A 9002-nucleotide genomic window follows, 5' to 3' on the forward strand; every position below is an offset into this window, starting at 1 on the left:
ATCCCCACAAAAACCGTTACAGAGAATCCCACAGTTTGGCCTTGCGATTTCCAGAGTTAGCACATTTCTCAGAGATGGTCACATTTAAAATTGGCTTTTAACGCCTATGAATGCACTGGTCTTCTTCTTCTTTCGTGTCCTATGTCAGACTGTGCTTGCCCAATTCTTTACACTAAGCTGGGCCGAATGCACTGGTAGTACAAAATACGACACAAATTAGGCAGTAGGTTTTAGTTTTAGATCAGAATATTTGACTTCTCACACAAACAGAATAATCAACACAGATGTTTGGATTGAGATGTTTTTGTTTTTTTACTGTACTCACCTGCTTTCAGAATTACTTCTGTTGCTAGAGCAACTGAATTAAGGACACTTAGGACAGCAGAACCAAACACATATACTAGGATATGAGGAACAGCTGAAAAGCAATGAGATCTGTTTTAGTAAGTGTGTAAACTTAAAGCAAAAATACTTGCCCTTCTTGATTTTCAGAGGGAAAATTGTTTTTTTACTATTACACACACCAATTCATTAAATGTTTATTTCATTTTGAATTATTTTTCTTTTACTAATTTTCCCCTGCAACAACAGTGTCCAACCTGGGAATTGAACCAGCGACCTTTGGATTGCAAGACCAACTCCTTACCCATCATACTACACTACCGCCCTGGTATAATCCTATGTGTTCCCCTGTGTCTTCTGCTCATCTGGTAGCCTCAGATCCCTTGCTATTGTTCTTTCACGCCTGTCCTAATACCAATTGTACAGACAGGTGCAGCCACTTCAAGGCCAGATGAGGGGAGAGTTGCGTTCGATGATGAATAATTATCAACGTGATGAGAAGAAATTGATGAATACGTTCTATGGGTGTGACCAATGTGAGGGGTTACTGATTGTTGCCAATAAAAGACGAATGTATCAGGAAGATTACTCAGAGTTCTCTTGGACGGCCCATGAGATGCTCTCCGGTAAATAGATTGTCACTTATTGGACCCGCTGTTGACCTCTTATCCTTTGGGGTTCCTGAGTGTGTTCCTCAGGTGTTGGTCACCACATCAATTAAATGATACTGTACCTGGTAACCACCACGTGAGCCGAAAGAATGATGTTGCATGCATGATGAAGTGGACTGCCATGAAACACATCAATGCAGGGAGTTCTGTGGTAACACACATATGAATTCATTACAGTTGTGAGCAAAATATTTTATCCTTGATAAAAGAAAAAATGACAACAAAATGATTCCATAATTTTAATTCTGATAGATTTTACCATATATGATGCCATTGCACTGCCAGAAGCAATAATTTATTTACTTCAGAATAATGAAATTTAGGAAAATCTGAGCTAATTACAATGATTATCCCAAGATTGTAAATTTGGGTTGGTGATATCATATATTCTACCTTATATATGTAAAATATGTGATATTGTGCAGTGATTAATAATGTAATAATGGGGGTGAGACATGTGGAGCAGGTTGTAGGATGGCCTTGTTTTGAGCCTATACAGGAATCCCCTGAGTGGGTGGGGCTCGATCCTCTGCCATAGCACCCTCTGAGCTATCATCACCCCCCCCCCCCCCATCTGTCACCCTCTGCTTTCTTCCTAACTTCCATTGGAAAGAATAATGGGGCAGCTGGGTGGCTTATCTTGTTAAGGCACTGTTCTAGTGCATAGATGGGCCCTATGGTCTGGTACAGTTGAGGCCAGAAGTCAGTTTTTCACAACTCCGCACTTTTCATGTTACCATACATTTCCTTTGGCAAGTCAATTAGGGCATCTACTTTGTTCACATCAGAGGTAATTTAAAAAAATTGATTAGAGACAGATTTATTTCAGCTTTAATTGACTATATCAGAATTCCAGTGGGTCAAAAGTTTACATACACCAAGTTGAATGTCTCTTTAAACAGTATGGAAGAATCCAGAAATTGATGTAATGATTTATTTTAGAAGCTTCTGATTGGTCAATTGCCATAATTAGGAGTTAATTGGGAGTTAATTGGCACCTGTGGCTGTATTTAAGGGCCTACCTTTACAGCCACTGCCTTTTTGCCCTTGATACCATGGGAAAATCCAAGTAACTCAGCCAAGACCTCAGAAAATAAATTGTGGACCTCCACAAGTTCGGTTCCACATTCGTCTGTACAAACAATAGTACGCAAGTATTAACACCATGGGACCACGCAGCAGTCATACCGCTCAGGAAGGAGACGCGTTCTGTCTCCTAGAGATGAACGTGCTTTGGTGCGAAAAGTGCAAATCAATCCCAGAACAACAGCAAAGAATCTTGTGAAGATGCAGGAGGGAACAGGTACAAAAGTATCTATACCCACAGTAAAACGAGTCCTATATCGACATAACCTGAAAGGCTGCTCAGCAAGGAAGAAGCCACTACTCCAAAACCACCATAAAAAAGCCAGACTACAGTTTTCAACTGCACATGGAGATCTTACTTTTTGGAGAAATGTCCTCTGGTCTGATGAAACAAAAATTGAACTGTTTGGCCATAATGACCATCATTATGTTTGGAGGAAAAAGGGTGAGGCTTGCAAGCCGAAGAACACCATCCCAACTGTGAAGCACGGGGGTGGCAGCATCATGTTGTGGGGGTGCTTTGCTGCAGGAGGGACTGGTGCACTTCATAAAATAGATAGCATCATGAGGAAGGAAAATGATGTGGATATATTGAAGCAACATCTCAAAACATCAGCCAGAAAGTTAGCTTGGTAGCAAATGGCTCTTCCAAATGGACAATGACCCAAAGCATACTTCCAAAGTTGTGGCAAAATGGCTTAAGGACAACAAAGTCAAGGTATTGGAGTGGCCATCACAAAGTCCTGACCTCAATCCAATCAAAGATTTGTGGGCAGAACTGAAAAAGCGTGTGCGAGCAAGGAGGCCTACAAATCTGACTCAGTTACACCAGTTATGTCAGGAGGAATTCCAGAAACTTATTGTGGGAAGCTTGTGGAAGGCTACCCAAAACATTTGACCCAAGTTAAACAATTTAAAGGCAATGCTACCAAATACTACCATAGTGTATGTAAACTTCTGACCAACTGGGAATGTGATGAAAGAAATAAAAGCTGAAATAAATTATTCTCTCTACTATTATTCTGACATTTCACAGGCGTAACATGGTGGTTTTCACACTTTCTCGGGTTAATGTGCTATTTGCGCAAGAGGCATTGAAGAAACACGATTAGTAAAGTATTAAATATGTCCGTTCTTTATTTTTGGAGAAATATGCGTTTTAAATTTATCCTCCTATTTTCAGCCGGTTGAGAATGTTATCAACTTAGTGCGTCACAAGTACAGTAACCACTCCCCTTTCCACGCCCCATAAAGAAATCTGATTGGACACACCGTCCTGCTCCAAGTGTGCTGTGTAGTTTATGTAGCAAACAACAAGGCTGAATCCTTCTGACATAATTTACATAGAAACTATACACTCAGATCGCCTAGTTTCAAAAAAAAAAAAAAAAAGATTGCCTAGTTTCACTCACTGTGGCAAAGCAGAATCGATAACGTTTCAGAAAATATCTAACTTTAAAAGGTTTAATTCAATCTTCTACTGGGACTTAGGGGGTGAAACGAAATTGGCTATTAATCAAATGTTTTTCAGATTTTCCATTCGATTAAGCAAATACCATTCAAGTACATTTTTATGGGTTAGTGCTGTCCGATTGTGCTAGCTACTTCACATTAACCTTGTATGGCAGTCAGTAAAGGCTAACAGCACAGCACCACTTAATTATTGTCACTTCTATCACCACTGTAATGAACTAAAAAAAAGGCGACAAACGACCTTTTCTGTGAGAAATGTATTGTCAAGCTCATGCGCATGCACTGCTGATGACATTCTAAAACTATGTTTTTCCCTCCCTACAGTCAGTCAGATTGCTGTGATAGCTCATTCTAAATGGATAACTTGTGACCCATAGTTTGTGCCGCTGGCTTACAGGCAAGACAATACAAATATTTGACTAACGTTAGGTTTACTTATTAGAGTGCCTTTAAAGGACTATTAGACTCTGGTTGGTTATATTCATTTATAGCTAGCTAGCCAACGTTAGCTAGCTATGTAGTTTGCTTTCATAAGGACGTTATAGTTGTGGTTTTATCTTAACTTGGCTGGCTAGCTAGCTAGCAAAAATTATTATTGGATATAAGTCAAGGTCCTTAGCTGTCGATACTTGATACACTAAGTTAGCTAGCTTGTGAAAATCCAGTCTCCCAAGATGAGCGCGTATCATGGAGGTAGCGATGGTAACGGGGCACGATCTGTCAATCATAGCTAACTGACAGTTCTCATTACCATGTCCAGACAGTTCGGGTGAACTTTTATAGTGGGAAATTTAGGCTTAGAAAAATACGTTTTAAAATACATTTAAATGACTGAGTAATAAAAAAATCATGCACATTTGTTTTGTTGTTGCCTAAAGACAACTGGCAAGTGTCACATTCAACCACCATGTTACTCCTTTAAAATAAAGTCATGATCCTAACTGACCTAAGACATGAAATGTTTACTGGGATTAATTGTCAGGAATTGTGAAAAACTGAGTTTAAATGGATTTGGCTAAGGTGTATGTAAACTTTCGACTTCAACTGTATTTAACTCAGTTTAACGTCAATGAAAAATAGCTTAGCGCATATTTACGTGTGACTCGTGACATGGACTGATACAGCTGTTTGGGTCAAAGACATTCGACGGGAACCGGAGAATAAAGTAGTGACAACTTCAGTACGGAAAGGAACATGCGGATCGCATGGAATGGTTTATGATAAACTTTACTTTAGAGCTTAAAGAACCATGGCATACATACAGTAAGGCTGCAAAATTGAGATTACACCAGATCAGTCTGATGCTCTTCTCACACAGGCCTACTGCCTGTGGAAGCTGTGGAGAGTTATTTATTAGCTGGTTTGTCTGTCCGGCACATTGCAACTCTTTTTGGGGTTGGTGAGAGAACAGTTCATCTTAGAATGGCACAGCATGGCATAAGGTGAGTCTGAGATCTTTGGCAAACAGCCACTGATCGAGTAAAGTTCGCCTGGACGTACGAGTGTGTCTTAAGAGATCGGATCTAGTTGCCTAAATCCAGTTATCTGCACACCATCTCTTTGCGTTTCTGCCTGCATCAACCTCCTACTCTCCCCCTCTGGGCTTGATTGCCATGCCCGAATGTAAAAAACCGTGTCCCCTCATTATTACGTACAAAATACAGAAATATAGAAATTAATAAATAGTGGCAAGGTATGATTAAAAGATGAAACAAAACCAATGTGACGTGCCATGGTGGTGACTGTTATTATATACATAAAACATTTGATATACACTTAATATGAATTCTTTTTAATGGCAACTTACCGGATGAGGAATAACCCAAACCATGTGTGAAAATCAGAAATGCTATTTCCGCCGAAATGGTAAAGGTGTGAAATAAAAAAACTACACATGTACGTCGACCCTTTGACACTGTAAGTACAGAAAAGGACAGTGTTAGAGATATTTGGTCACCAATTCATGTGGACACACATTCACAGGAAGAGTTCCTAAGGAACTCTTTGAATCGTTCAAGCAGCACTACGTATTTATGCATTAAATGCATGTGTGTTGACATTTCATTGAAACAGTGATGCTTTCATTTCTGAAAGGAAAGCAGGTTGCATATATGACATTTACAAACCTATAATTATTTAAAGTAAGTTCTGCACTATTACATAATGCTGCAGTACATCCCACTGTACATTTTTATCAAACACTGATTGCATGCACAATGTATATGTGTAACACGTATCTTACTATACTGTAAAATACAGTCTTACCTGAATTAACTGCCAATGAAATAAATGATGACAATAACACAATTCCAAAAAGAATTCCAGTTAATGTTTTTGCTTCTGAATATGGGGCACAGTGTATAAAAAACGTCTGGAGAACAACTGATGTGAAGATAATTGAGAGAGAGATTAAAATTATTCACAGAAGGACGATGTAAAAATGTTCAAAATTAAGCATTTTTCCTTGTGCCAATGCAGCCAAACACCTTTCTTACATTGACCATAATATCACTATTAGCACTTAAATACTGAGCAACAGAAAAACTATAGTCAAATCAATAATGTTCGTCACAACTTTTTAAAGTGCATGATTTATTTTAAATAATTACAGTATTAAATGAAAATTACAAAGCTCAATACATTCATAACACAAGTGAAGCATTCCATTCATAAATTCACAACTGTTTACTGATAAAATAGATTAGTTAATAACTTGCATCATATGTAGCAACAATCAGCATTAAAGATGATCAAAACAATATATAAATCTAAACATCTAAAACAAAAATTTATTATACATTATATGCCCCATTGATCTAATGGATTCTGCCATTAACTCATAGGGGGGTCAAAGGGGTGATGCAAGTGATATGATGCATTATAAAGCATCACAGTGTGTTATAAATGTGGGCCTGCTGGAGGAAAGGCATTCTCCATAAGCACATTCTGCTCTAATTCATTAGCCAGGCTAGATGGGTCTAAAGCTGTCCCTGTACTGATAGGGACAGGACAGGATTCTACTGCTACCTCAAATTCCATCTCTAAAAATCATCTCAATAAATTGTTTACGTTTTAAACCATGTCATATAATAAGGAAAATGCATTCTATGTCGTAAAGTCTCCAAAATTAATACATGCAGTATGTACACTTACCAGAATTGATCCCTGTTGTAATGACAAAATTGTCCAAAGGCAGAGCCATGTATGTGAATATTTCGCAACGTGTACCTGTAATAAGAAAACTAGTCATTTTAACAGCAGTATCCAGCGCTCATGATGTTCTTGTATTTCCCTGTTTGGAAACATGAAGTACCCGATAGTGTTTTTGGGTGCTTTGTCATAATTTTGGGCTATTCTTCTGTTATATTGGGCAGGTTTTTAGCTTTCACTTTCCTACAATTCACTGGTAAACTGAACCATATATATTCTGGATAATAATACAGATAGAGCTATGCTCTTTTTCACATGGAGGTGTCCTATGGAATAGCACTCTGCTCAGGAAGATATGTTAGTTGAGTTTACTTCTCAGGGTCTACCTAAAAGTTTTTGCATTAATTAGCAGTTTACAGGAGAACCATGTGACCCTCTTACAACCACAGTAAATGGTATGTTCACTTCTCAAAAGTAACCATAAATGAGCATTTAAGTGCCTTAATTTAAAAAAAAAAATTCCTCCCAGACGACCATGCCCCAGACCCCCCTGGCATTTACGTGGCCTCCCCAGGTTCAAAATCACACCTACGCCTCTGTGTCACACTGTATATGCACATAACATCTTGTGATATTGGAGGCAAAATATTGAATTATAAAATCAAAACATACCATGCCATTCATATTTAGGTGGAACCACCCAACCTAAAATTGGGATCCTCATGAAATTTATAGCACTGCCAACAAAAGCCTCTCCGACAGAGCCTGAAAAACAAATATGACAGCAAAATATAATCATTGAAAAAGCGTAACTATATTTTATGTTTTTATCCCCTAATAGTAACAATAACTAATTGTACATTTAAAATTAAGGAGGGAAAACTTAAATAAAAACAAAAATTAAAAAAGGGGGAAGACTTACCTTCAATATAACCCCATATGGCGAATGCGATGGATATCAGGATACATGGAACTGAGATTTGAAGGCAAAGTAGGAACGGAATACTGTCCACTAAGAAGGAAAATGCAGTTGTCACACACGTCCTTGCCGACATTATTTGAGTTGTGGAAATATTATTTTATTAGTCATGTACAGGAAAATAACAGCCTTGATATTTGTCTGATGAATTCCCTAAAATATTAAATGTATTTTATAGCCTGCCATGCTGTATTGTTTACATTCTCATCCAATACCCAGAGTCATTTGATCAGAACTGGATCATAATTTACAGTAGGGCTTAAAATGAAAAATTCACCCTAATAATAAAAAATGTATCTAACTGTCTTTAGATGATAACGCACACACCCAGAGATTGTGCATGTCTAATGCACTATTTGACAAGATTGTGCTACTAAGATTTTTTAAAATTGTACGTCAGTAAAACATTCATATTAAACATTCATAACATCAAATGCGTTTGTGTATACTCAGTCATTTCCATTATTCTCTTGCCTCAAGCACCCATAATTCATTGCAGAGTTTTTTAAATGTGTGATATCGGTGGAATGCTTGATGGGAAATGTATGAAAATACTTGTAAAATTATGAAATCTTCAGCTCTATTCCATCAGATTACTACCAGACCTCTGTAAAATACACACCTGTTTTGGATTCAAATACTGTTCTACGCTTGACTGATCTTGTCTGGTGAATTGGAACCAATGAAATACTCTCAAAAAGTGCAAACCCCCGCCTTCTGGTCATATTGGCAGGCTCAATTACACCAGGCAAGATCAATACATCACAGAAAATATTTGAATCCAAAACAAATATGTATTTGATCCAGGCCTGCTACCAAAATAAGAGTAAGTAATATATGGATTTAACTTGGAATTTTATGTCAGTATTTCATTACACATTAAGTGTGAAATTGTGTGCAGTAAATTAACATTGCTCTAACCAAAGACCCCGTAATTGAAACCTGGTGTGAAACAAAGTGTTAAATAATTGGCCAGTAAATAGAAATAGGAGAAAAAATTGAAACACACATACCATCTTTGATAATACACCGAAGAGCAGGAATGCAGCTTAAAACTGCAAAAACTGCAGCAGCGATGGTTAAACCCAGGACCCATCTATGTAAGGAGAAAAACCCTATGACAGAGATTTCAATTAATCAAAGACTAAACATAAGATCATGTGGTAGCACTGCCGGATCAGGCATGATTTGGTCCTGTTTCCCCCTCCTCTAGAAGGAAATTATGTTTTTACAACCTTTTTCTTGCTGCCAGTTTTTTTCTTTGTATTTTTGTTTGCAGATAAGCTAAACTCAAAGACCTC

At 37.8% G+C, this 9002-nt stretch overlaps 1 long non-coding RNA gene across 2 annotated transcripts; it reads right to left on the bottom strand.

Annotated features, from left to right (window-relative positions):
* Positions 1 to 325: 325 nt before the first annotated feature.
* Positions 326 to 8993, bottom strand: LOC135246495 (uncharacterized). Of its 2 annotated transcripts, XR_010327722.1 has the most exons (8): positions 8715 to 8993; positions 7645 to 7734; positions 7395 to 7487; positions 6726 to 6800; positions 5838 to 5954; positions 5380 to 5487; positions 1076 to 1159; positions 326 to 418 (listed from the first exon to the last, which is right to left on the bottom strand). It is a non-coding gene; the product is annotated as an uncharacterized LOC135246495 (long non-coding RNA). The 2 variants fall into 2 exon arrangements; XR_010327721.1 differs by having other exon boundaries at positions 326 to 1159.
* Between the last annotated feature and the right edge of the window lie 9 nt (positions 8994 to 9002).

Source organism: Anguilla rostrata, unplaced genomic scaffold (assembly GCF_018555375.3).
Source record: "Anguilla rostrata isolate EN2019 unplaced genomic scaffold, ASM1855537v3 scaf0404, whole genome shotgun sequence".
NCBI classification, from domain to species: Eukaryota; Metazoa; Chordata; class Actinopteri; order Anguilliformes; family Anguillidae; genus Anguilla; species Anguilla rostrata.